The sequence below is a fragment of the Melospiza melodia genome, chromosome 8 (assembly GCF_035770615.1).
Source record: "Melospiza melodia melodia isolate bMelMel2 chromosome 8, bMelMel2.pri, whole genome shotgun sequence".
Taxonomy (NCBI): domain Eukaryota; kingdom Metazoa; phylum Chordata; class Aves; order Passeriformes; family Passerellidae; genus Melospiza; species Melospiza melodia.
This window is the reverse complement of record NC_086201.1, coordinates 39081837-39107487: the sequence shown is the minus strand read 5'-3', so window position 1 is coordinate 39107487 and position 25651 is coordinate 39081837.

Sequence of the window (25651 nt, the reverse complement as noted above, 5' to 3'; positions counted from 1 at the left end):
TCAGCCCAGCACCATGCTTGGAGCATGCCATGGAGCATCCCTGCCTTCCCTGTCCTTTATTCTCCTGCAGAGGTTCCGGAAATTCCTGCGCATTCAGCGCACAAAGACCAGCACTGCAGCAGCTGAGGGCACAGCCGAGCCTGACTCGGGGCTGACCGAGCTCCAGGCAGAGCCCGATGTCAGCCCAGATTTGGATGAGCACTCACAGGACTCTGAGGCTGCAATGAACGAGGACAGGGCAAAGACGGATGAGGCAGTGACTGAGGATGTGGCCATCACAAACACTGACAATGAAGAAACTGAGGACATCTCAAAAACTGGCACGATGCCCATTCCCATTGTGATTCATACTCCCACTATGGATTTTTGTGACGACACTGCTGTTCCTTCTCCGCAGCAGGTAAGCAGCCTGGGGCCAGGCCTGGAGGCCTGCCAGGACCATGTGTCCCCTCAAGCCATGGTCACTGGGCCCCCTTTAGCCTTTGAGGCCAGCACAGTGTGGCAGGAAGGGAAGCATTTCCTGGAGGAAGCAGGGGAAGTTGCTGCCTTGGACAGCACTCAAAATCTCTCTCATGGCTCCTCCAGGTGCCAGCCATTGTAAGGGGCATCCACCAGAGTCTACTGTCCAATGTCACTGTGGATGCCAGGCTGAAAAGTGACATTGTGAAGATGGCTAAAGAACACCCTTCTGATGTGGTGCTGACCCTCCTGCGCTGTGCCCCAACATGTGACAGGTACGGGGCCCACGTGCCTGCACAGCTCAGGGCCCACCAGCCTTTAGGGCCCATGGCCCTGCACAGCCTGTGCTATGGGCTCTGCCAGACAGGCACAGAGGTCCAGGACCCTGGGGACCCTCTGTTTCCAAGCCTGCTGCCAATGCTCCCTCCCTGCCCCTCAGGGCACCGGGGCTCTGTCACCTGGGCCCCCACAGCTGCACAGGGCATGGTCCAGGGACTGAGATGCCCCTGACACTGAGCTCTGATCCCACAGAGCTGCTACAATCATGTGGAGAATCATTGGCTCGTCACAAGTAACAATGGAGATAGTGCTGCCAACACTAGTCCGTGTAATGGAGGACTGGCCACTGCACAGCGCATGCACCTCTGATGGGGACAACGGGGACGTTTTTTCCCTGGCCGTGAGTTTCTGGGCCCATGCTCACCCCCAGGATGCCTCTACAGAAGCTCTCCATCCTCTCCATGCCTCAGGCACTGGGCTGAACCCTGGGCTAGGGGCAGGCTCAGGGGGCACCAGGCCCGCTGCTCCTCCTGCATCTGCCCTTGGGCCCTGCCCCAAGGACACCTCGGCACTGAGCGCTGTCTTGGGCTGCTTCTTTTGCAGGCAACTATGGTGATCTGGGTGACTATCCAGATGCCTGAGTGCCACCAGACCATGATACTGTATTCCTCCCGCCTGTTTGTGGCTCTGCTCTTCCATGTTGCCATCACCACACAGCGGATGCCACCAGAGGAAGTTGATACCTTCTGGAGAGCATGCCAGGAGGAACACCGCCTTCCCAGCAAGCTTAACAGGTCCCAGTCCTCCTGTCCTTCCCATAGCCTTGTGGCCAGGGCCAGTGCTCCCATTGTGACCTGGGCTTTGCTCTGCACACAGGTTTGCAGTGCAGGCCATGAAGGCTCTGCTCTACCTATCGCGCTATGACAATGAGGTGCTGGCTATGGAGCGCAAGCGTGGCTGGGACACGATGCTGTGTGCTCACACCCAGCACTATGCCATGGGTCTGCTGGCCAGGTGAGACCCCCTTCTCCCTACTGCCCCCGGCATTTGTACCCTGTGCTGCACTCAGTATCTGTGGTCATGGCCCAGAGAGCCTCGTCACTGAGGGACAGCCAAGAAGACGGGAAAAGGCTGGGAGAGGAGGGTGCCCAGAAGGGGCCATCTCCCAGAGCACCCACATCCCCTGCAGGGATGCTGGGGAAAGGCCAGAACTCTCTGAGTCAGTCCTGGGAGAGGTTTGTCCCCCACCTCAGTGTCTTGGTGCCTTTTTCCCCCTGCCAGGGAGATGCGCCGTCGCTTGACCATCCTGTGTTCCTATGTCGCATATCGCCTTCTCCTGCTGCTCAGCAGTGAAAAGCCAAGGTGGGATCTGCCCTTGCTGGCATTCCTTGTGGAGGTGAGCCTGGTTCCAGCGCTGCCTGGCTGAGCTGCCTCCCAGCTCTCTGCCCTCTCACAGCCACAGCTGCCTGGGACGGTGCCCACGCCCTGTGCTGCTGCCTGGGCCCAGCCCTGGGCACCTCTGGGCTCCTGCTGGCCGGCTCCCCTGTCACTGCCCTGTGCCTTTCAGGTCCTCGAGTGCCTGGACTTGAGGGAATGTGCTGACAGTGTCCTGGAGGTCTTGGCAAGTCACCTGCATAGCAAGTGCAGGGAGCGGTTTCGCCTGGTGCTCAGAGGCCTCGTTGTGGTCAGCAAGGATCCCTTCATGGTGAGGAGGGGCCGTGGCTGAAGCTGCACTGTGGAAAGCAGCCCCATGGGCGTGCAGGGCTTCAGGAGCTGAGGCAGCTGCTCCCAGCTCTCCGGCCTCACCTGCCCCAGTGCTTTGGGGCAGGCCTTTGGCCTGTGGGCCCTGCAGCAGCAGGGTGGCCTTGCAGTGCCAGGGTGGGCTTGGTGGTGCAGCCGTCCATGGCTTCCCAGCACAGCCTTGTGTTCTACACAGGCCAGGAGAATGTGCATCCTGTCTCAACGGCTTGTGGATATTCTGGGTGATGAAGATGCAGAGGTGCTCAGAATGTCCCTCTCTGTGTTCACCAATGTGCTCCAGCACAAAGACATCCTAGTATCCAGCACCACTGCCCCAAAGCTGGCTGAGGAACTCCTGCGGCTCTTTGATCATGTAAGCTTCTGCATCCTTAGTCACAGGCATTGGTGCTTCCCAGAAACTTGGTGCCCTCTGGATTTTCAGGCCTTTGCCCAGGTGGGACTGGAATAGTTGATGCAGGGATTGTTTTTCCTCTAGGACAACAGCCATGTGCAGGTGCTCTCCATTGAACTCTTCAGCAAGGTGGTGGAATTGGTAGTGGATGAGGGAAAAAAGCCCCTGAAGACAATTGTGGACAAGAGCCTGTGTGCACTTTTACTTTACTGTCATGATGAAGACTCGGACGTGGCAAAGGTGAGGTTTTGTGTGATGCTGGTGCATCTCTGGGAGGGGGCATGCCTGCGTCCTGCCCTGGTGCCTTGCGGGCTGCAGCCTCCTCCAGGCCTGGGCACAGAGATGTGGGTCCGGTGCCCTGGGCTGTGGGGCCATCTCCGGGTCTCTGCTGCTCCCCAGGCCTCTCGAGAAATGCTGCTTCGTGTGGCCGAGTTCCTGAAGAGCAGGAAGCTGGTACAGCTGGTGAAGAAGCAGCCACCGATGAATGTCGAGGAGTGCCTGGTAAGGAGGGCCTGAAGCCCCAGGCTCAGGCCGGAGAAGGCCCCTGAGGGCGGTGCTCAGGGTGCGGACCTGGCAGCTGCGCCCCTGCCCGCTGCTGCAGCCCGCGGGCTCTTCTCCAGGCTCCCGTGGGCCCGAGCCGGGTGCGCATGGAGCCCCGGCCGGGCGGGGCTGCGGGCCGGCACCGCGTCTTCCCGGGCAGCAGCCGGCCCTCTGCCCCCTGCCCTCGGGAGCCCTTGGCCAGCGGCTGCTGGCCGTGCCTCAGGGCTCTGCGACCAGGGGAGGCCAGGGCTGGGCGCAGGCAGCGCCCGGCCCAGGGGCTGAACCCGCGCCAACCCTTCCCTCCTGCTGCTCTCTGCAGCTGGCGCAGGACAGGAGCCGAGCGGCCGAGCACCTGCGCCGGGCCCTGCGCTACCTGCAGAGCCCACAGGAGCCCTTGCCAGAGGCGGCCGTCACGTTCATGGGTGAGCCCCGAGCCCAGGCTCCCTCCCCTCCCCGGCCCGCCCCATTGGCGCAGCTCGGCCCCAGCCCCGCCTGCTGCCCCGGCAGCGCCAGCCGAGCCCGGCGCCGTGGAGCCCCGCCTGGCCTGGGCATTGCTGCTGCCGCCCTCTGGCAGCCGCGCCCTGGGTGGCAGCGTGCGGCAAGGGCCGGGCTGAGCCCTGCCGGGCCAGCAGCCTGTGCGGCCACAGCGCCGGCAGCGCCGCTGGCAGGGAGCTGTGCCACTGGGGCCGTGACAGGCTCTGTGCTCACAGGCATGGCCGGGCGCTGCCTCAGGCGGCAGCAGGTTGACAGCGGGGCTGCTGGGGGTCCTGCAAGTCCTGTCCCGGCTTTGCAGGGCTCTGCTCCCTGTGCCGACGAGGGCTGATGTGGGCAGGGCACACAGAGATTTCAGGGACACGTCGGGGAGTCATGGCCAGCACCTCCCAGCTGATTACAATGTCTCCTACTCCCTTCTGGGTGGGATGGCCCTGTCCAGAAGGTCTTGTAGGATTCCCTCAGAGCCGGGCTGTTGCCAGGGCTCTGTTCCTTTCTCTTTCAGCCCTACAAGCCGGGAGGCAACATGCCAGCCCATCCTGCCATGACCTGGAAAATGAAGCTGAGTTTCCCCAAAGAGCTGAAGAACTGGGGACATCTACTGGATCCAGTCAACCAGTGCCCCAAGAAGAGCACCAGGAGACACCCAAGAGGACACTGCCTCCCAGCGCTGCTGGAAGTCCTGGCACAGCTGATGCTGGGCAGAGTTCTTGTGGCTTCAGCCCTGCCTGTTGACTGCCCCGTCCCTCCACGCCTCAGTCACTGCCCATCCCCATTTTTTCCGTCCACTCTCCCTCCCTATAGGTGGCTGCCTCTCTCCAGCCCTAAGACTCTCCATCCTCATTTTTTCCCTCCACTCTCCCTTCCTGTTTGTGGCTTCCTCCGTCCAGCCCTCACACTCTCCACCCCATTTTTTCCCTCCACTATTCCTCCCTTTTGATAGCTCTGCCCCGCCGGCCCTCAGACTGTCCATCACCTTTTTTTCCTTCCACTCTCCCTCCCTGTTGACAGCTCCCTCCCTCCAGTCCTCAGACCCTCCCCATTAGCTTTTTTCCCTCCCAGCTCATCCCTTTGCTTCGCGTTTCAATAATAAACAGTTTGGCATCTTCACTTTGCCTGCATCCCTGCGGAGCTGAAGTAAACCTGGGGCCCTGGGACACACAGGCCCTGCTGCCGTTCTCTGCCACACCGTGTTTGTGCACGGAGCCAGAGGAACGAGGGCAGGTCAGGCTGGAAAGGTCCCTGTGCTGAAGGTGCAGTTCCACAGCACTGTGCAGTTACACATCTTGCTGAGCACCCTGGAGCCCCTGGAATTTGGGAGAGCCAACCTGAGTATGCTCTGAGCCCAGCTGAGAGGGATTCCATGGCAAGCATCCATGGAGGGCAAAGGAGCTTAGAATGCTGGAAGCTTTCAAGAATAGCTTCCTGAAAGCACAGCAGTGCTCCATCCCTGCACAGGATGAGGAAGAGGGCAGAAGCAGAGAGCATCCTGGCTTAGCAGGGAGCTCTGGCTGTGCCCAAGAGCAAATGAAGCAGCAGCACGGTGCCCGAGACTCGGACATGTGGCTGTGCCGGTGCCCGGAGTGCTGTCAGGCAGTGCCGGGATCCCGGCTGTGCTTCTGCTCCCCACAAGTGAGGAATGGCAGCCCCAGGCTCAGAGCCAGTCAGAAAGCCAAGCAAGGCAGAGCAGAGGGAGGGCACCCTGCCAGTCTCTCTTGGGCATGGCCGCAAAACAGCCCCTGCTGCTTCTTCCTCTGCCTGCGTTTGGGCTGTGCTGGTGGCAGAGCCAGCCAGCTTGGGCTCTGTGTTCCAAAGCCTGTTGGGAGCGGGCATGAAAAGCTCTGTGTGCACAGCAGAGAGACCTGGAAGGTGCTGGCAAGAGCATCCTGCAGGAACAGGGCTCTGGTCCCTGGCCAGGAACAGCCTGGTTTTGGTGCTGTGAGCGCAGGCAGGAGCTGAGGCAGCTTGTGTTTGTAGAGGGCCTGGGGCTGCACCTCTGAGCCTGCACCTGGAAACTCACTTGGGGGAAGAGGAGCTAGAGCTGGAGTGCCTGTCCTGAAAGGACCTGAAGTCATTCAGCCTTGCCAGCGTCACTTAAAGGTGTGTTGGAGTGGGGGCCGCTCTCTGGTCACAGGAAGAAACAGACATGTTTCCCAGGCATGATTCTGGGAAAAGCTGTGAAAAGCGCAAACGAAATTATTATTAAAATTTCATATCTAAAGTTGCTGATCCTGGTGTTTGTGAAGATGTGGAATGTTATGGAAATATGTTTACTAAAGGGTCCTTTCTTATTTAGACAATGATGTCGATATTTTGATTAAAGGACCAATCAGGTCTATATATAGCAAATTAGACTATATAAATGAATGGATTTCATCATAAAGTGGATTAGGCGTCTGATTCCTTTTGGAGTCTGTGTCATCTCTGACTCAACAGTGGCATTTTGGTCTTCCCTAGGAATGCCAGACATTTGGGGAAACACCTTGGGAGGAAAGGGGCTTGCTCCTATAGGAAAGCGCTTGCCAGGGAGCTCCCAGTGAGGCAGGTGCGAGTGTCGCCCTTTGGCTCTCTGTGCTCCTTTCAGTGCTTGAGGCCCATTGCATGTGGCAGAGGGGCATGGAGAAGGCAGTGAGGAGCAGGTTTGGCATCTGCCTGGACCTGTGCAAACCAATCCAAGCACCTGCAGCAGGGTGTGTTACCCTCTTTGGACAGAGGTGTGAGCAGGAGCATCTCTGTCCAGCCATGAGCCCCAAAGCTCTCTGTGAGAACTGTGAATTAAAAGGCCTTTACACACATACTTTTCACATCTTTCCTGTCTGCTGTGTTTCAACTCTTGGCAATATGCATTGTCTCCTGCTTGGTGGGAGCTGCTGTGGCCCAGGGCCAGCAAAGAGCTGGGATGTTTGGGCCAGGCAGCATGGAGAGCCTTGGCTGACCTTGGTGTGTCCCTGGCCTCAGAAAAGGCCTCCCAAGGTGTCCTGCTCCTTGGCTCTGCCTGTGCATCTTGGAGAGAACAAGGTAGGCATTTCTGGCAGCTGGGCATCAGCCGGCCTTAACATGGGGCCGTGTGGTGGAGCGAGCCCAGCTGAGATAGCCTGAGAGCAGCCCAGTGCTCCGTGCTCGTCTCTGCTGACACGTGAGCGTTTCTCTGCTTTCGGGATGGCCCTGGCTGTGTCAGGGCTGCTACGAGGACACGAGACAGCCGGTCCTGTCCCGCTGGGTCCCAGCAGCCCCTCGCAGCAGCCCTGCAGCCACGTCAGGATGCTGGCCAAGAGAGGCCCTGGAAGCTGAGGCAGCTGATTTTAAGCTTTTGCAGATACACCCAGGGGATGGCCAGCGGTGTTCCCTCAGGATACAGCAGTCCTGAGGGGCCTCCCCAGAGCTGCCTGATGCCACCCACTCTGTGTGGCACCAGCTGCTTTCCTGTGGAATGTTCTACCTCCCCCAGGAGTGAAGAGGGAGCTGGAGAAAGAGCTTGCCAGGCTGCTCTGGATCCTTTCCCAGCAGCCCTGGTTGAGTGGAGCAGTCCGAGCTGAGCGCAGATGTGCCAATGGAACAGCCGTGCACGGGAAGGCTCGCTGGGAAGGATGATCCAGGAACCATAGGCCGGGCAGCCTGGCTTTGCTGCCAGGGAAGGCCTTGGAGCAGACCCTCCTGGCTGCCATCCAACGGCACGTGCAGGGAACCAGGGGCTCTGCTGGAGGCTGGGAAAGCTCTGCGGAGCGACGGGCACAGATGGGGCTCCTGGCGGGGCGTTGAGGGCTTCTGTGGGGGTGTTTGGGGGGTGGGTGTTGGGGGGCGTGTTGGGGAAGGAGTTGTCTGGAAGGTGAGAGTGTGGGCTGGAATCTGAGTCAGTTTGAAGGCAGCATCTGTGCCTTGGCACAGCTTTGGTTGTGGAGGGCAGAAAGAATATCTGTGACAATTTCTTTCACTGGTCCTGTTTCCCCTGCAGGGAACAAGAGGCAACTTAGATATTTGTACTGGGGGAGGATCAGCCCTTCTGCCATCCATTCATTTGCTTGGGTTACTGTTGTAACACTGAGTGGTCTTACATTCCTTGAGTGCTTTTATTCCTTGAGAGGATTAGGATATTACCATCCCAATCCAATGAATGGTCTTCTTTTTGGCTCTGTGTAGTGTTAGATTTTGTAAAGTGACTTTCAGTGGGTGATATTAAAGCAAATGAGTTGCTGCTCTGTGTGTGGAACAAACTTCAAAACCATTCCCATTCTCCGCCAAGCCAATAAATTTGTCCCTTTTTGGAAGTCCTTGTGCTGAACAATGGGAAGTTAAGCTTTCTTGAAGTGCGGATTTCTTTATGCCAGGTTCTTCTGTGCCTTCGAGAAGATGTTTCTGTGGTGAAGGAAATCAGTTCAATGCAAAAATCATTCCAGCAGGGAGGAAGAGCTCCTGACAGAAACCAAGTGTTGCCCGCAGTTGCTCCAGGTGCTCCTGCCATCAGCCACCAATGCTCGTGGGCTTTGGCTCCCTGTGGCACAGAAGCCCCCCGGGGGCACAGGTCTCTGGGGCAGGAGACGGGCACCAGCGCTGCCAGGGCTCGGGGGGTGGCAGCTCTGCTTGGGCAGGGACTCTGCCCCAGCTGCTGATGGCAGCGCTGCCCGGGCCCCAGGGCTCAGAGCAGCATTGGTGCCCGGGCCCACACGTTCCTTGTGCGAGTCACACCCGCGGGTTTAGGATGGCCACGGGCCGGGACGTGTCCCAAGGAGGCCGTGCCAGCGTCCCTGGAAGGGCCCGTGCCCTTCCCAGCGCGGCTGCGTCGGCAGCCCTGGGGGCTCCTTCTGCTGCCCTGAGCCCGCAGAGCAGGGCAGCGTTTGCTGATGCTCTGAGCCCTTCCTAAAGATCCTGTGGGGCTGCCTTAGACACCTGGGGCCAGGCATTCCTTCCAGCCTGGGCCGCTTTGGCTGGGCTGGGGGCGGCCCCAGGGCAGGCGGCAGCGTGTGCAAGGGCCCTTTGTGACACGGTGCAGCATGGTCAGGGTGGCATGGAATGGAACCCGGTGTCCAAGGGCCCTTTGTGACACGTGGGAAATAGAAGCTTGCCCGGGTGCTCGGAGTACGCGACGGGACAGGACAGGACAGAGCGGTGCCGTGAGGAGCCCCCGCACAGCACCCTCGTTCCCGTCTCCTCCGAAGCTTTTCCGTAGCGTTATTCCTGCAGCTGACCTAGAGGCCAGACTGCAGGACTTGGAGACTCGGAACTTTTCCAGGCATCTCCCATTCCTGCGGTCCAGTGCCATCAAGTCCAGACCGTGGGATTTTGTCACCTGAATCGTTAATGAAAAGGCTCCTGTGATTTTGGCAGGGGTCCTCAACAGCAGAGTGCAGGACTTTCTGCAGCCTTTCTGAGGCTTCCTTGTTGCAGGTGCCTTGAAGGCACAACTGCATTTGTTGACTTGGCAATATCCTGGGGCATCTCTCTAGAAGGTCCCGTCAAGGCCGAGTGGTGGAATGGCGGGCAGATTCCTCGGCCTGTTCAAAGTGTTCAGGGGGAAAGACACTAAAGACCGTGGAGCTGCCCCAGCACAAGAGCCTGAAGATCCAGAGCAGATCCAGACACTACAGGATGGTGAGTGGCAGAGCTGGGCCACAGGGCTGATGGCTGCAGCCAGCTTGGCCCCATCCCACCCCACCCCATCCCATCCCATCCCATCCCATCCCATCCCATCCCATCCCATCCCATCCCATCCCATCCCATCCCATCCCATCCCATCCTATCCCATCCCGTCCCCTGGGGACATGCCCATGGACAGGATGGAACAGGGGCAGGGCAGACACACCGCAGGGGCCGTGCTCCATCCCCTGGGCCATCCCGGGGCTCTCCCTGCCTGGGCATCACAGGGCTGGGCTTTGCTCTCCGGCCTCTCCCACAGCCCCTCAGCTCTGGCTGCGCTCGCTCTTTGCCAGGTGCAGCCCTGGACAAGACACAAGAGCAGGAACCCAGCCGTGGCCGCTTGCGCAAAACCCTGAAGGTACCTGCAGCCACCCCCACCTGGGCTGGGCCTGCTGTCCCTGCTCAGCCCAGCACCATGCTTGGAGCATGCCATGGAGCATCCCTGCCTTCCCTGTCCTTTATTCTCCTGCAGAGGTTCCGGAAATTCCTGCGCATTTGGCGCACTAAGACCAGCACTGCAGCAGCTGAGGGCACAGCCGAGCCTGACTCGGGGCTGACCGAGCTCCAGGCAGAGCCCGATGATGTCAGCCCAGGTTTGGATGAGCACTCACAGGACTCTGAGGCTGCAATGAACGAGGACAGGGCAAAGACGGATGAGGCAGTGACTGAGGATGTGGCCATCACAAACACTGACAATGAAGAAACTGAGGACATCTCAAAAACTGGCACGATGCCCATTCCCATTGTGATTCATACTCCCACTATGGATTTTTGTGACGACACTGCTGTTCCTTCTCCGCAGCAGGTAAGCAGCCTGGGGCCAGGCCTGGAGGCCTGCCAGGACCATGTGTCCCCTCAAGCCACGGTCACTGGGCCCCCTTTAGCCTTTGAGGCCAGCACAGTGTGGCAGGAAGGGAAGCACTTCCTGGAGGAAGCAGGGGAAGTTGCTGCCTTGGACAGCACTCAAAATCTCTCCCATGGCTCCTCCAGGTGCCAGCCATTGTAAGGGGCATCCACCAGAGTCTACTGTCCAATGTCACTGTGGATGCCAGGCTGAAAAGTGACATTGGGAAGATGGCTAAAGAACACCCTTCTGATGTGGTGCTGACCCTCCTGCGCTGTGCCCCAACATGTGACAGGTACGGGGCCCACGTGCCTGCACAGCTCAGGGCCCACCAGCCTTTAGGGCCCATGGCCCTGCACAGCCTGTGCTATGGGCTCTGCCAGACAGACACAGAGATCCAGGACCCTGGGGACCCTCTGTTTCCAAGCCTGCTGCCAATGCTCCCTCCCTGCCCCTCAGGGCACCGGGGCTCTGTCACCTGGGCCCCCACAGCTGCACAGGGCATGGTCCAGGGACTGAGATGCCCCTGACACTGAGCTCTGATCCCACAGAGCTGCTACAATCATGTGGAGAATCATTGGCTCGTCACAAGTAACAATGGAGATAGTGCTGCCAACACTAGTCCGTGTAATGGAGGACTGGCCACTGCACAGCGCATGCACCTCTGATGGGGACAACGGGGACGTTTTTTCCCTGGCCGTGAGTTTCTGGGCCCATGCTCACCCCCAGGATGCCTCTACAGAAGCTCTCCATCCTCTCCATGCCTCAGGCACTGGGCTGAACCCTGGGCTAGGGGCAGGCTCAGGGGGCACCAGGCCCGCTGCTCCTCCTGCATCTGCCCTTGGGCCCTGCCCCAAGGACACCTCGGCACTGAGCGCTGTCTTGGGCTGCTTCTTTTGCAGGCAACTATGGTGATCTGGGTGACTATCCAGATGCCTGAGTGCCACCAGACCATTATACTGTATTCCTCCCGCCTGTTTGTGGCTCTGCTCTTCCATGTTGCCATCACCACACAGCGGATGCCACCAGAGGAAGTTGATACCTTCTGGAGAGCATGCCAGGAGGAACACCGCCTTCCCAGCAAGCTTAACAGGTCCCAGTCCTCCTGTCCTTCCCATACCCTTGTGGCCAGGGCCAGTGCTCCCATTGTGACCTGGGCTTTGCTCTGCACACAGGTTTGCAGTGCAGGCCATGAAGGCTCTGCTCTACCTATCGCGCTATGACAATGAGGTGATGTCTATGGAGCGCAAGCGTGGCTGGGACACGATGCTGTGTGCTCACACCCAGCACTATGCCATGGGTCTGCTGGCCAGGTGAGACCCCCTTCTCCCTACTGCCCCCGGCATTTGTACCCTGTGCTGCACTCAGTATCTGTGGTCATGGCCCAGAGAGCCTCGTCACTGAGGGACAGCCAAGAAGACGGGAAAAGGTTGGGAGAGGAGGGTGCCCAGAAGGGGCCATCTCCCAGAGCACCCACATCCCCTGCAGGGATGCTGGGGAAAGGCCAGAGCTCTCTGAGTCAGTCCTGGGAGAGGTTTGTCCCCCACCTCAGTGTCTTGGTGCCTTTTTCCCCCTGCCAGGGAGATGCGCCGTCGCTTGACCATCCTGTGTTCCTATGTCGCATATCGCCTTCTCCTGCTGCTCAGCAGTGAAAAGCCAAGGTGGGATCTGCCCTTGCTGGCATTCCTTGTGGAGGTGAGCCTGGTTCCAGCGCTGCCTGGCTGAGCTGCCTCCCAGCTCTCTGCCCTCTCACAGCCACAGCTGCCTGGGACGGTGCCCACGCCCTGTGCTGCTGCCTGGGCCCAGCCCTGGGCGCCTCTGGGCTCCTGCTGGCCGGCTCCCCTGTCACTGCCCTGTGCCTTTCAGGTCCTCGAGTGGCTGGACTTGAGGGAATGTGCTGACAGTGTCCTGGAGGTCTTGGCAAGTCACCTGCATAGCAAGTGCAGGGAGCGGTTTCGCCTGGCGCTCAGAGGCCTCGTTGTGGTCAGCAAGGATCCCTTCATGGTGAGGAGGGGCCGTGGCTGAAGCTGCACTGTGGAAAGCAGCCCCATGGGCGTGCAGGGCTTCAGGAGCTGAGGCAGCTGCTCCCAGCTCTCCTGCCTCACCTGCCCCAGTGCTTTGGGGCAGGCCTTTGGCCTGTGGGCCCTGCAGCAGCAGGGTGGCCTTGCAGTGCCAGGGTGGGCTTGGTGGTGCAGCCGTCCATGGCTTCCCAGCACAGCCTTGTGTTCTACACAGGCCAGGAGAATGTGCATCCTGTCTCAACGGCTTGTGGATATTCTGGGTGATGAAGATGCAGAGGTGCTCAGAATGTCCCTCTCTGTGTTCACCAATGTGCTCCAGCACAAAGACATCCTAGTATCCAGCACCACTGCCCCAAAGCTGGCTGAGGAACTCCTGCGGCTCTTTGATCATGTAAGCTTCTGCATCCTTAGTCACAGGCATTGGTGCTTCCCAGAAACTTGGTGCCCTCTGGATTTTCAGGCCTTTGCCCAGGTGGGACTGGAATAGTTGATGCAGGGATTGTTTTTCCTCTAGGACAACAGCCATGTGCAGGTGCTCTCCATTGAACTCTTCAGCAAGGTGGTGGAATTGGTAGTGGATGAGGGAAAAAAGCCCCTGAAGACAATTGTGGACAAGAGCCTGTGTGCACTTTTACTTTACTGTCATGATGAAGACTCGGACGTGGCAAAGGTGAGGTTTTGTGTGATGCTGGTGCATCTCTGGGAGGGGGCATGCCTGCGTCCTGCCCTGGTGCCTTGCGGGCTGCAGCCTCCTCCAGGCCTGGGCACAGAGATGTGGGTCCGGTGCCCTGGGCTGTGGGGCCATCTCCGGGTCTCTGCTGCTCCCCAGGCCTCTCGAGAAACGCTGCTTCGTGTGGCCGAGTTCCTGAAGAGCAGGAAGCTGGTACAGCTGGTGAAGAAGCAGCCGCCGATGAATGTCGAGGAGTGCCTGGTAAGGAGGGCCTGAAGCCCCAGGCTCAGGCCGGAGAAGGCCCCTGAGGGCGGTGCTCAGGGTGCGGACCTGGCAGCTGCGCCCCTGCCCGCTGCTGCAGCCCGCGGGCTCTTCTCCAGGCTCCCGTGGGCCCGAGCCGGGTGCGCATGGAGCCCCGGCCGGGCAGGGCTGCGGGCCGGCACCGCGGCTCCCCGGGCAGCAGCCGGCCCTCTGCCCCCTGCCCTCGGGAGCCCTTGGCCAGCGGCTGCTGGCCGTGCCTCAGGGCTCTGCGACCAGGGGAGGCCGGGGCTGGGCGCAGGCAGCGCCCGGCCCAGGGGCTGAACCCGCGCCAACCCTTCCCTCCTGCCGCTCTCTGCAGCTGGCGCAGGACAGGAGCCGAGCGGCCGAGCACCTGCGCCGGGCCCTGCGCTACCTGCAGAGCCCACAGGAGCCCTTGCCAGAGGCGGCCGTCACGTTCATGGGTGAGCCCCGAGCCCAGGCTCCCTCCCCTCCCCGGCCCGCCCCATTGGCGCAGCTCGGCCCCAGCCCCGCCTGCTGCCCCGGCAGCGCCAGCCGAGCCCGGCGCCGTGGAGCCCCGCCTGGCCTGGGCATTGCTGCTGCCGCCCTCTGGCAGCCGCGCCCTGGGTGGCAGCGTGCGACAAGGGCCGGGCTGAGCCCTGCCGGGCCAGCAGCCCGTGCGGCCACAGCGCCGGCAGCGCCGCTGGCAGGGAGCTGTGCCACTGGGGCCGTGACAGGCTCTGTGCTCACAGGCATGGCCGGGCGCTGCCTCAGGCGGCAGCAGGCTGACAGCGGGGCTGCTGGGGGTCCTGCAAGTCCTGTCCCGGCTTTGCAGGGCTCTGCTCCCTGTGCCGACGAGGGCTGATGTGGGCAGGGCACACAGAGATTTCAGGGACACGTCGGGGAGTCATGGCCAGCACCTCCCAGCTGATTACAATGTCTCCTACTCCCTTCTGGGTGGGATGGCCCTGTCCAGAAGGTCTTGTAGGATTCCCTCAGAGCCGGGCTGTTGCCAGGGCTCTGTTCCTTTCTCTTTCAGCCCTACAAGCCGGGAGGCAACATGCCAGCCCATCCTGCCATGACCTGGAAAATGAAGCTGAGTTTCCCCAAAGAGCTGAAGAACTGGGGACATCTACTGGATCCAGTCAACCAGTGCCCCAAGAAGAGCACCAGGAGACACCCAAGAGGACACTGCCTCCCAGCGCTGCTGGAAGTCCTGGCACAGCTGATGCTGGGCAGAGTTCTTGTGGCTTCAGCCCTGCCTGTTGACTGCCCCGTCCCTCCACGCCTCAGTCACTGCCCATCCCCATTTTTTCCGTCCACTCTCCCTCCCTGTTGGTGGCTGCCTCTCCAGCCCTAAGACTCTCCATCCCCATTTTTTCCCTCCACTCTCCCTTCCTGTTTGTGGCTTCCTCCGTCCAGCCCTCACACTCTCCACCCCATTTTTTCCCTCCACTATTCCTCCCTTTTGATAGCTCTTCCCTGCCGGCGCTCAGACTGTCCATCACCTTTTTTTCCTTCCACTCTCCCTCCCAGTTGACAGCTCCCTCCCTCCAGTCCTCAGACCCTCCCTATTAGCTTTTTTCCCTCCCAGCTCATCCCTTTGCTTCGCGTTTCAATAATAAACAGTTTGGCATCTTCACTTTGCCTGCATCCCTGCGGAGCTGAAGTAAACCTGGGGCCCTGGGACACACAGGCCCTGCTGCCGTTCTCTGCCACACCGTGTTTGTGCACGGAGCCAGAGGAACGAGGGCAGGTCAGGCTGGAAAGGTCCCTGTGCTGAAGGTGCAGTTCCACAGCACTGTGCAGTTACACATCTTGCTGAGCACCCTGGAGCCCCTGGAATTTGGGAGAGCCAACCTGAGTATGCTCTGAGCCCAGCTGAGAGGGATTCCATGGCAAGCATCCATGGAGGGCAAAGGAGCTTAGAATGCTGGAAGCTTTCAAGAATAGCTTCCTGAAAGCACAGCAGTGCTCCATCCCTGCACAGGATGAGGAAGAGGGCAGAAGCAGAGAGCATCCTGGCTTAGCAGGGAGCTCTGGCTGTGCCCAAGAGCAAATGAAGCAGCAGCACGGTGCCCGAGACTCGGACACGTGGCTGTGCCGGTGCCCGGAGCGCTGTCAGGCAGTGCCGGGATCCCGGCTGTGCTTCTGCTCCCCACAAGTGAGGAATGGCAGCCCCAGGCTCAGAGCCAGTCAGAAAGCCAGCCAAGGGAGAGCAGAGGGAGGGCACCCTGCCAGTCTCTCTTGGGCATGGCCGCAAAACGGCCCCTGCTGCTTCTTCCTCCGCCTGCGTTTGGGCTGTGCTGGTGGCAGAGCCAGCCAGGTTGTGCTCTGTGTTCCAAAGCCTGTTGGGAGCGGGCATGAAAAGCTCTGTGTGCACAGCAGAGAGACCTGGAAGGTGCTGGCAAGAGCATCCTGCAGGAACAGGGCTCTGGTCCATTGCCAGGAATAGCCTGGTTTTGGTGCTGTGAGCACAGGCAGGAGTTGAGGCAGGTGAAGAGGCAGCAGGCAGCTTGTGTTTGTGGATGGCCTGGGGCTGCACGTCTGAACCTGCACCTGGAAACTCACAGGGTAAATAGGAGCTAGAGCTGGAGTGCCTGTTCTGAAAGGACCCGAAGTCATTCACCCTTACCACCAAAGGCGAAGGGCTCTTTGGCCACTTTCCCTTCCACACCGCATGCTTGGGAAACCGGCTGAGAGCAAGCAGCCTTTTTCCCCTCTTCCCCATTGTCTGAAGACACTGTGCACCAAGAGAAAGCTCCTGGACACCTGGCTATGCAACAACAGCAATTTAATGTCCCTCTAGTGGGTGAAGGGAAAGGAAGTGCTGGCCTAGGAGAGCTGTTTCCCGCAGGCTGAGCTGGCCCCAGCAGACGCAGCCTCCCGGATCCGTTCTCCGCAGCGCCGCGGCAGGACACTCAGCCACGGCCACACAGGAAAGGCCGCGACTTCCAGAGGCGGCGCAGTTGGTCTCGCATCCTCTGCACTCGGGAGGAGGGAACGCTCCGTACAGCTAAAAGGATGTACAGAGCTTGAAGAGCCAGGCATGAAATGGCTGGGCTGCTGTCATCCGTCATGGCCTGAAGGGCTGCAGAGAGAGAAACAGAGGCACAGTCACAGGCTGGATCTGCAGGCAGCTGGGCAGAGCCTCCAGCCTCATCCATGGCACGCAACTCCTGGCACAGCCTGGAGGAAGCAGGAGCCAAGAAGGACGAGCTGGCAGTTGCTGGCCAGGAATGTGCCGCAGGCCCCTGCAAGGTGTCTGTGCTGTGGCCACGCTGCCCTTGGGGCGCGCAGGGAGCGGAGCCGTCGGCGGGCGGGCCAGGGAAGGCAGCTGCCAGCAGCAGCCCCCGCCGAGAGCCCGCAGGCCTCACTCACCGCTGCAGATGATGCGGAACTCCGGCTGCTGCCCTGTCAGGTAGCGCCCGGCCATCCCTGGGGAACACGGAGCGTGTCCTGCCTTCAGAGCCACAGCTGCCGCACACGGCCGCTGCCAGCCCTGAGGCCTCACGCCCTGCTGGCCCGGCAGGGCTCAGCCGGGGCCCCTGGCGCACGCTGCCGCCCCAGGGCACGGCTGCCAGAGGGCGGCAGCAGCAATGCCCAGGCCAGCGGGGCCTGCACATGCCCGCGCCCGGATCCTGCTGCCGGCACAGCAGGCGGGGCTGGGGCCGAGCTGCGGCAATGGGGCGGGGCGGGGAGGGAGCCGGGCTTGGGGCTCACCCATGAACCTGACGGCCGCCTCTCTCAGGGGCTCCTGTGGGCTCCGCAGGTACGGCAGGGTCAGGCGCAGGTGCTCGGCCGCTCGGCTCCTGTCCTCTGCCAGCTGCAGAGAGCGGCAGGGCATGGAGGGAAAGGCTTGATGTGGGCTCTGCCCCTGGGCCAGGCGCTGCCTACGGCCGGCGCCGCTCGCCCTGCCCACAGAGCCCTGAGGCGCGGCCAGCAGCCGCAGGCGCCGGGCTCAGGACGGGGCGGAGGGCCCGGCGAGCCGCGGTGCCGCCCCGCAGCAGAGCCCGGCTGGCTGGGGGCTCTGTCGACACCGTGCTTAGGGCCGGAGGAGCCTGGAGAAGAGCCCGCACGGCCCAGGGAAGGGAGCGGCGTGTGGGGCGCAGGCTGGTGCCCCTGCCTGCGGCACTGGGCAGGGGCGACAGCCGCCAGCCCCACAGACTGGGCACCGTGGGCAGGCGGCTTCTGCAGGCATCGGGTTGGGGATTCCAGCCTGTCCTTACCAAGCGCTCAGCAAATCTCCACATCTGATCGGTCTTCAGCAGCTGCTTGAGATCCTTCCTCTTCAGGACCCTTAGTGCAGACAGCAGCGTTTCCCGAGAGGCCTGCAGAGCAGCAGAGAGCCAGAGATGGCAGCGCAGCCCAGGGCACAGGAGCCGCATCACTGTGCCAAGGCCAGGAGGAGGCTGGAGCCCCTCAGGTGCCAGGGTGTGGGGAGACAGCTGAGCCCCGTGCCATGGGGACGCCCAGGAGGCCTCACCTGTGCCACAGGCCGGTCCTCATGGTGGCAGTGGAAGAAGAGTGGGAGCAGGCTCTGGCTCACATGCTTCTTCAGGGCCTTGTCTCCCTTTGCCACTACCCGCGTGATCACGTCTTGGAAGAGGCGAATGGAGAGCAGCTGCACAAGGCTGTTGTCCTGTTGGAAAGGAAGCAAAAGGCCTCCACATCAGCTGCTGCAGGCCCCCCTGTGGCCAGGCCCAAGGCGCCACCCAAGTGCCCGTGGCTGGGGGCACAGAGCCTCACATTGTCAAAGAGGTGCCAGAGCGCCTCAGCCAGCTGCAGGCCGATGGGGCTGGCTATTGCCAGGTCTTTCTGCAGCAGCAGGAGGCGTAGCACAACGAGGGTCATCTCAACGATGTCTCCATCCCTATCCCACAGTAGCTTCCCAAGGCTTTCAGTCAGGCTGTACATGCTTGGATCCTGTGTGCAAAACAAGGCTGGGCAACCCCACGCTGCTGCTGCAGGGCTCAGAGGCCAAAGGTCTGTCGCAAAGCACTCAGGCAGCTGAAGAGCGACCCTGGAGAGCTGGGAGCAGCTGCCACAGCTGCCAAAGCCCAGCTAAGCCCAAGGGGCTGCTTGCCCCAGCCCCACGCTCCCAGCACAGCTTCAGCTGCTGCCTCCTTCTCACCATGGAGGTGAGAACCACGAGGCCTCGGAGCGCCACGCGACGCATCTGCCTGGACTGGCTCTGCAGGTGCCTCGTCAAGATCTCCAGGACTTTTTCACCGCATTCGCTCAAGTCCAGGCAATCCAGGACCTGGAAGGTAGAAAGCAAGCACAGAGGTGCCCAGCTGGCAGGAGCTCAGAAGTGCACAGGGCCGAGCCAAGGCAGCAGCACAGGGCACAGGCAGCGTGCCAGGCAGCGGCAGCTACGAGAGGGCAGAGGGCTGGCAGGCAGCTCAGCCAGGCAGCGCTGGCCATGGGGCTCACCTCCACCAGGAAGGCCAGGGCGGGCAGTTCCCAGTCTGAAATGCCTTGGCTGAGCAGGTCCAAGAGGCAGGATGCCATGTCGCAACACCAGACGATGGAGACACGGTGCATCTCCCTGGCAGGGAGGAAAAGGCACCATTGCTCCTGGGCCGGGCGGGCAAACCTCTCCCAGGGCTGACCGGCAGAGCTCTGGTCTGCTCCCGAGCAGCCCGGGGGCGCTTTGGGAGGCGGCTGTTCCCGGGCACCCTCCTGTGCCGGCCTTTTCCAGTCTGCTCAGCCCTCCCTTGGTGACAAGGCCCCGCCACCCATGACCACGGGGACTGTGTGAGGCATTGCGGGCACGAAGGAGAGGGGCGGTGGGGAGAACGAGGTCTCACCTGGCCAGCAGACCCACGGCGCAGTGGTGGGTGTCGGCACGGAGCAGCGTGTCCCAGGCACGCTTGCGTTCCATGGACAGCACCACGTGCTCATAGCGCATTTGGCAGAGCAGGGCCTTCAGGGTCTGCAGCGCAAAGCTGTGGGCACAGCAAAGGCCAGGTCATGCTGGGAGCCCCGGCTCCTGCCCTGGGGGCATGGGAGGGATGGGGAGACTGGGAGGACTGGGATAGGGCACCTGTTGGGGTTGGTGGAGAGGCCGTGTTGCTCCTGGCATCTCTTCCAGAAGATCTCAACCTCTTCAGGCATCTCCTGCATGCTGATGTAAGTTTGGTAGAGCAGACGCAGAAAGAGCCTGGGGAAATACTCTAGGACGACACGCGAGCGCCAGGCCAGATTGAAGACTCTCCACAGCGCCACGGTTGCCTGCAAGAAAAAAAACAGCCAGAGACAAAACTCAGTGGGAAAGACATGCACGTGGCAGGGCCCAAGCGTGCAAGGGGAGGCCGGGGGAGACACGGGTGGAGCAGCCAGCCTGGTGCCCCTGAAGCCTGGCCCTAAGGCAGGATTCAGCACAGTGTCTGAGGCAGAAGGATGCAGCTGCGGGGAGCACAGAGAGCTGGCTGCTGGAGAGGTGGCCTAGGGGCTGGCAAAGGCCAGCTCCAGAAACTCACAGCCAGGGCAAAGACTCCTGCATCGTCCCCATCGCAGGTGTACACGCTGTGCACTGGCCAGGCACTCAGCACATCGAGGAGGAGCTGCAGCGCCGGCTCCGCAGTCCTGCTCGAGGACACGATGGATGCCCACATGGTGGCGGCAGCTCTGTGGGGCCAGAGCTCTGTGTCAAGGCTGTGTTGGCCACAGCGCCGTGGCCTGGGCAGCTGCAGGGGCCCGTGCTGGCCCTCAGCCCTGCCTCTGCCCACTGCCCCTGGCTGGCAGCGGCCAGCCAGCCCACGTGGGTACAGGGGCCCCGAGGGGCAGGGAGGGAGCATGGCACCAGGCTCAGGAGCTGACATGGCAGCACTGGAAAACAGAGGAGCCAGAGGATCCTGGAACTCCCTGCCTGTCTGGCACTCAGCAGGGACAGGCTCCACAGGGTGTCGGGCCGCTGAACTCCAAGCCCTCCAGGCACGTGGGGCTGCCCTACCTGTCACACGATGGGGCCCAGCGCAAGAGGGTGATCAGCACGTCACAGGGGTATTCCTGGGTCAGCTCCAGAAGGGCCTTGTCCAGCCTGTGCCCAGCAGCCTCATTGGCCGTGAGCCACTGGTGGATGTACCTCACCATGGCGGGCACCTGCAGAAGGCACGGGCAGACTCGCAGAGCTGCCAGAGCAGCACCTTCCCCTGAGAAGTGCTTCCCTTCCAAGCGCAGCATTGGACCGGGCCTCAAAGGCCAAGGGAGCCCGGCAGACCCGGCTCGAGGCGCCACACCACTGCTGGGGCCATCGAGCCCTTGCCCCGGGCTGCTTACTTGCGTTGCATTGGAGACACCCTTCTCCACAAGCAAATCCAGCATGGCAGCACCGGTCTCGGCATCGAGGAACGGAAGGTTCTCCAAGACGCCCATGCTGGCACCGGCGGTCTCTTCCTGCCAAAGACACGTGATGAATTCACAGAGGGTGTGCAGGAGAAGGGCAGCAAGGGAGGGAGAATCCATGGGGCGCTCCAAGCCTGGGGCTTGGCTGAGCAGTGCCAGCAGGCCCAGCCCAGGTGGGGATGGCTGCAGGTACCTGCGCCGTACTGCCAAAGCGGCCACGGGCGGCTTCTTGTTCCTCTGTCCGGTCCTTGGCTGCATCTGGCAAAGAGCGAGCACAGCCAGAGCTGAGGGGCTGCGGGAGAGGCCAGAGAACACAGCCCAGCCCTGCGCTGCCCAGGCAGGGAGAGCCTCAGGATGCCCCAGGGGATGGAGCGTGGCTGCCAGGGGCTCCAGCCCAGCTTCTGTCCTATCCATGGATATGTCCACAGGGATGGGATGGGATGGGATGGGATGGGATGGGATGGGATGGGATGGGATGGGATGGGATGGGATGGGATGGGATGGGATGGGATGGGATGGGATGGGATGGGATGGGATTAGGCCAAGCTGGCTACAGGCACCAGCCCTGTGGCCCAGCTCAGACACTCACGCTCTTGCAGCAGCTGGAACTGCTCCAGTTCTTCAGGCTGCTGTGCTGAGGTAGCTCCAGCCTCTTCCTCCTCCAGCCAGGCCAGCTTGGGCACGCTGGGGGCTCTCTGCTCCATGTCACTCTCTGCAGTTAGGAGCGCTTGCTGAAGCAGAGAGGCCTCGGAAGGGCTGAAGATGAGCAAGTGCTGCAGTTGTGCCTTGAAGGCACCTGCAACAGAGGAGCCTCGGGAAGGCTACAGGACAGGAAGTCCCGCAGTCCGTCCTCGAGGGCTCCGGCCGCAGGGATGGCAGACGCTTCAGAAATGCTCCACGTCACCAAGTCCTGCAGCCTGGCCTTGAGGTCACCTGAACAGGGAACACCTCGGAAAAGCTCCGGGTCGGCAGGGAACGAGTTGACTGTTGGGGGGGCTCCTCACAGCACTGCTCTGTCCCGTCCTGTCCCGTCGCGTGCACCGAGCACTGTGGCGTGGCCGTGGCGCCGCCAGCACCTACGTCACGGCGTGTCACAAAGGGTCACCCTTGCACACTCTGTCCCTTTCCATCCCATGGTGACCACGGTGCACTGTGTCACAAAGAGCCCCAGGACACAGCTCCACGTGCCCTGGGGACACCCCCACCCCACCCAAACTGCACCAGCTTGCAGGCAAGACCTTGCCCCAAGTGTTGAAGACACAGCCCGGCAGGAACTTTAGCCAGGGCCCAAAATAGACGCAGCTGCTTCTCTGCTCTGCCTGCTCAGGGCAGCAGAATGAGCCCCCACGGCTGCACACGCAGCAGAGCAGGAAGGGCACCGGGGTCTTCCACAGGCCCTGCCACGGCCTCTTTGGGACCAGTCCCGGTGCTGGGTGGCTGGCACACTCGCAGGGGCGTGACACAGGCACGGGACCTGTGGCCCAGGGCACCAATGCTGCTCTGTCCCCTGGGCAGCGCTGACAGCAGCAGCTGTGGAAGATTCCCTGCCAAAGGAGATTTGCCATCCCCAAGGCCTGCCAAGGCTGGTGCCTGTCTCCTGCCACAGAGGCCTGTGGCCCCAGGGGACATCTCTGCCAGAGGACAGCCAAAGCCAACGTGCCTTGGTGTCTGTGCAATCTTTCCTGCCAACAGGTGGCTGTTGGTGGGAGCACCTGGAGCAATTGGTGGCCACACTGGGTATCCGTCAGAAGGCAGAAGCTGTTGTCCCTTCCTGGAATGATTTTTGCTCGGAAGTCATTATCAGCAGCACAAAACCACCATCCACTATTGAGTTTCACAGGACAATGACATTCTTACAGAGATACTGTCAAGTTGCCTTGTGTGCTTCTGGCTCTTTTTCTTCCTCTCTGGATAAAAACATCAGCCCAGCGTCTCACGGCCAATGCTGCGGGTGCTGCCTTTCTGGCTGTGGCCAGCAGCTGGTGTCGAAACACAAGCGGGTGCCTTCTGGGCAAGGGAATGGACTGGCACCAGCAGCCATTTTCCCTGGTGAAGCTGGCAGGAACCTGGGCAAGGGCAGAAGGTTTTCCTGCTTGTCCCCTTAGTACATGGAACATGTCTCATACAGGATCTGCTTTTGAGAATTGAGTTTCATTCTTGGCATATTCCAGGCCATCATAAATAGTAACCAATCAAGCTGGAGGGGTAGCCAGGAGCACAATCAGCCTATTAGGGTATATCACGTCCGATTTCATGGCCACATGATTGCAACCCAGATATGCATGGAATCCAATAGCACAACTGCATCCTCTGATGGGCTGAGGTACTCAGAATACTCAACTATTTGTGCTGGGAACTTGGTAAAGTATCCTTTGTAATACTGCCGGGGCCAGTGTAAGGTTTCTGAAGGTTTCTGAAATGCTTGCCTAAAGGCAGGCAATGTATCTGGAGAAACCAGCTACCACGCCTTGGGTACTCGACAAGGAGCCAAATGGAATGGGTCACACCACAGACATTTAAAATTAAAATCAAAACAAACAGCTTTACATCAGCAAACAACTCCGTAGAACGGGGCCCATATGTGAACTAATAGAGTCTTTCACTCTGGGGTGAGACAAATAAATGAACAATTGTTGCCTCTAAATCCACAGTACTCTCTGAAAAAGCGGGAGGTAAAGATACAAGCTAATATTTCGAAATTAAACAGCAATTCTGCCCACTCATACAGCAAAGCCTAAAAGAATGGAGCTGTGGATACATTCCCAGACACCAAATCATAGGTATAAGAAAGACTTAAGGGGATGGTTTGGGTCTGAACTGGGAGTATTAAATTCTATTGACCAGGAAGTCTTACTCAAGAAAGTAAGCACTGTGAGTTCTTATATTGGACAGATACAAACTCCTCAGATCAACCCTGCTGTCTCTTGCCCATACACAAAGCCTGGCAGCTAACCTATTAACCACCCTGGCCAACAATACACAGAAGGATTTTCAAGCAGTTGTTGGCTTTAGGGGAAAACTACAGGGTGACATTTCTTTAGCATTTCAATGTTTACAAGCTCAGCTGTGTGTGGCTACGGTCTGTAATCTCAGGAAAACTTCAAAAAAGGAGAGCTGGGGAAATTGCCACAAGAATTAACTAAATCATGGCTGAAAATGAAACCAAAAAGCAATTTGAAAAACACTTCCACACTTGGTTGCTACTGGTCCATTTCACATAGAATGAACAGAACCCTGCAGTCTTTTGCATTAACCATTCAGAATGCAACAAAATACCGTGTCATTCCAATTTTGGCCCTTGGAGTTATAGGAACTCACATAACTCTCATGCCCATTCAACATAATGTCTGGGCCATTTTCAACAAGAAAACTAGAAGCTGACTTAGTTTCAAACTCATAGTATCAAAGCATGTGTACCAAGGGACGCACTGAATTTTGTGTGCAAAAATGTGGTGCTTGAAAGAGAGGATCGGTGTCTGCAGGCTGAGGGCAGCACTTGTATTTTTGAAATGAGCCCATTACCCGTGCACAATCACAGGTGTGTTATGTGGGAAGGGGCTGTGCCTGTGTGAGATCGGCTTGCACAACTATTACAATGGAGTCTTTTAATGAAACTACTAATGGTACTAACTTCTCTATTTGTAATTTCACAACAACCAAAAGTGGATGCGACTTCAGCTGCACCACACAAGAACTTCTCTTGAGACTCGGCAGAATGCACAAGATGGGTATCGCCAAGCACCCAAATTCCAAACTGCACGGGACGCTAACATTCTAGAGCAAATACCCTACCAGCCTAATATAGAATGGCTAGTAGCAGAAGTCAAAAATGCATCTCACAGAGCCTGATGGACACTCCAATCCGGTATCAAAGTTGTTACCAAAATCATCACCAAAAGAGAGAAAGAAAGACAACATCATGAGTCAGATATCTTGTTGTGATGGACAAATCTGGAACCACCAACAGCTCCTCAGATTTTTAGCTTCCTCAGCAAACCAGTTCTAATTTTCAAAAAATTAACCCTCCTCTTAACCATCATAAACCTATGCATGTGGTAGAAAATTAAAACAGCAGCAGAACAGTACATATGTACTGTGGACTGTCCAGAGGATCTTGCAAAAGAATTTGCACCAGGATAAAGAGAAGGGGAGAATGAAACAAGGCCTTTGTTTGACATAAGCACAAGCAATTCACATAAGTAAACAAGTACTTGGCACAGACCTACACAAGCCCTTAGCACCAGTTAGCATAAGAAAAACCTGGCTGGCCTAACTTGACAGGAGAGAGACTTGACAAAAAGCTTTAGTCACATTCTACCAGAACTAAGGGCAAGTGTAAAATGAGCCCTGTGCAGGGAAGCCATGAGGCAGAAGAGCTGCTTTAGGGCATGGAGGCCGCTCCTGGCTAGCACCTGGACATTACCTTCAAGTACAGGAACCCGACAGAATGTATTTCTAACGCCCTGCCTATCCAATCACTTCAGCAGAGTCAAGATGGATGGGATTTTGGAGATCCATTTCTGATATCATCCCACTGAAATGTACATGGGGCAGAGAAGCATTTTAGTGGGGTGCAGACGCCTGCCCTCCTGCCAGCTCAATAAAAGGGCTTTTGGCGGACAATGCGTTTGTCTGACGATTTCTATGAATTAGGGAGGCCCCTCAGGACTGCTGTTGGCCATCCCCTGTGTGTGGCCATCCCCTGTGGGGATCTGCAAAAGCTTCAAATCAGCTGCCTCAGTTTCCAGGGCCTCTCTTGGCCAGCATCGTGGCGTGGGTGCAGGGCTGCTGCGAGGCACTGCTGGGACCCAGCGGGACAGGACCGGCTGTCTCATGACCACGGAGCAGCCCTGACACAGCCAGGGCCATCCTGAAAGCAGACAAACGCTCACGGGTCAGCAGAGAGGAGCGAGGAGCACTGGGCTGCTCTCAGGCTATCTCAGCATGGTGCTCCA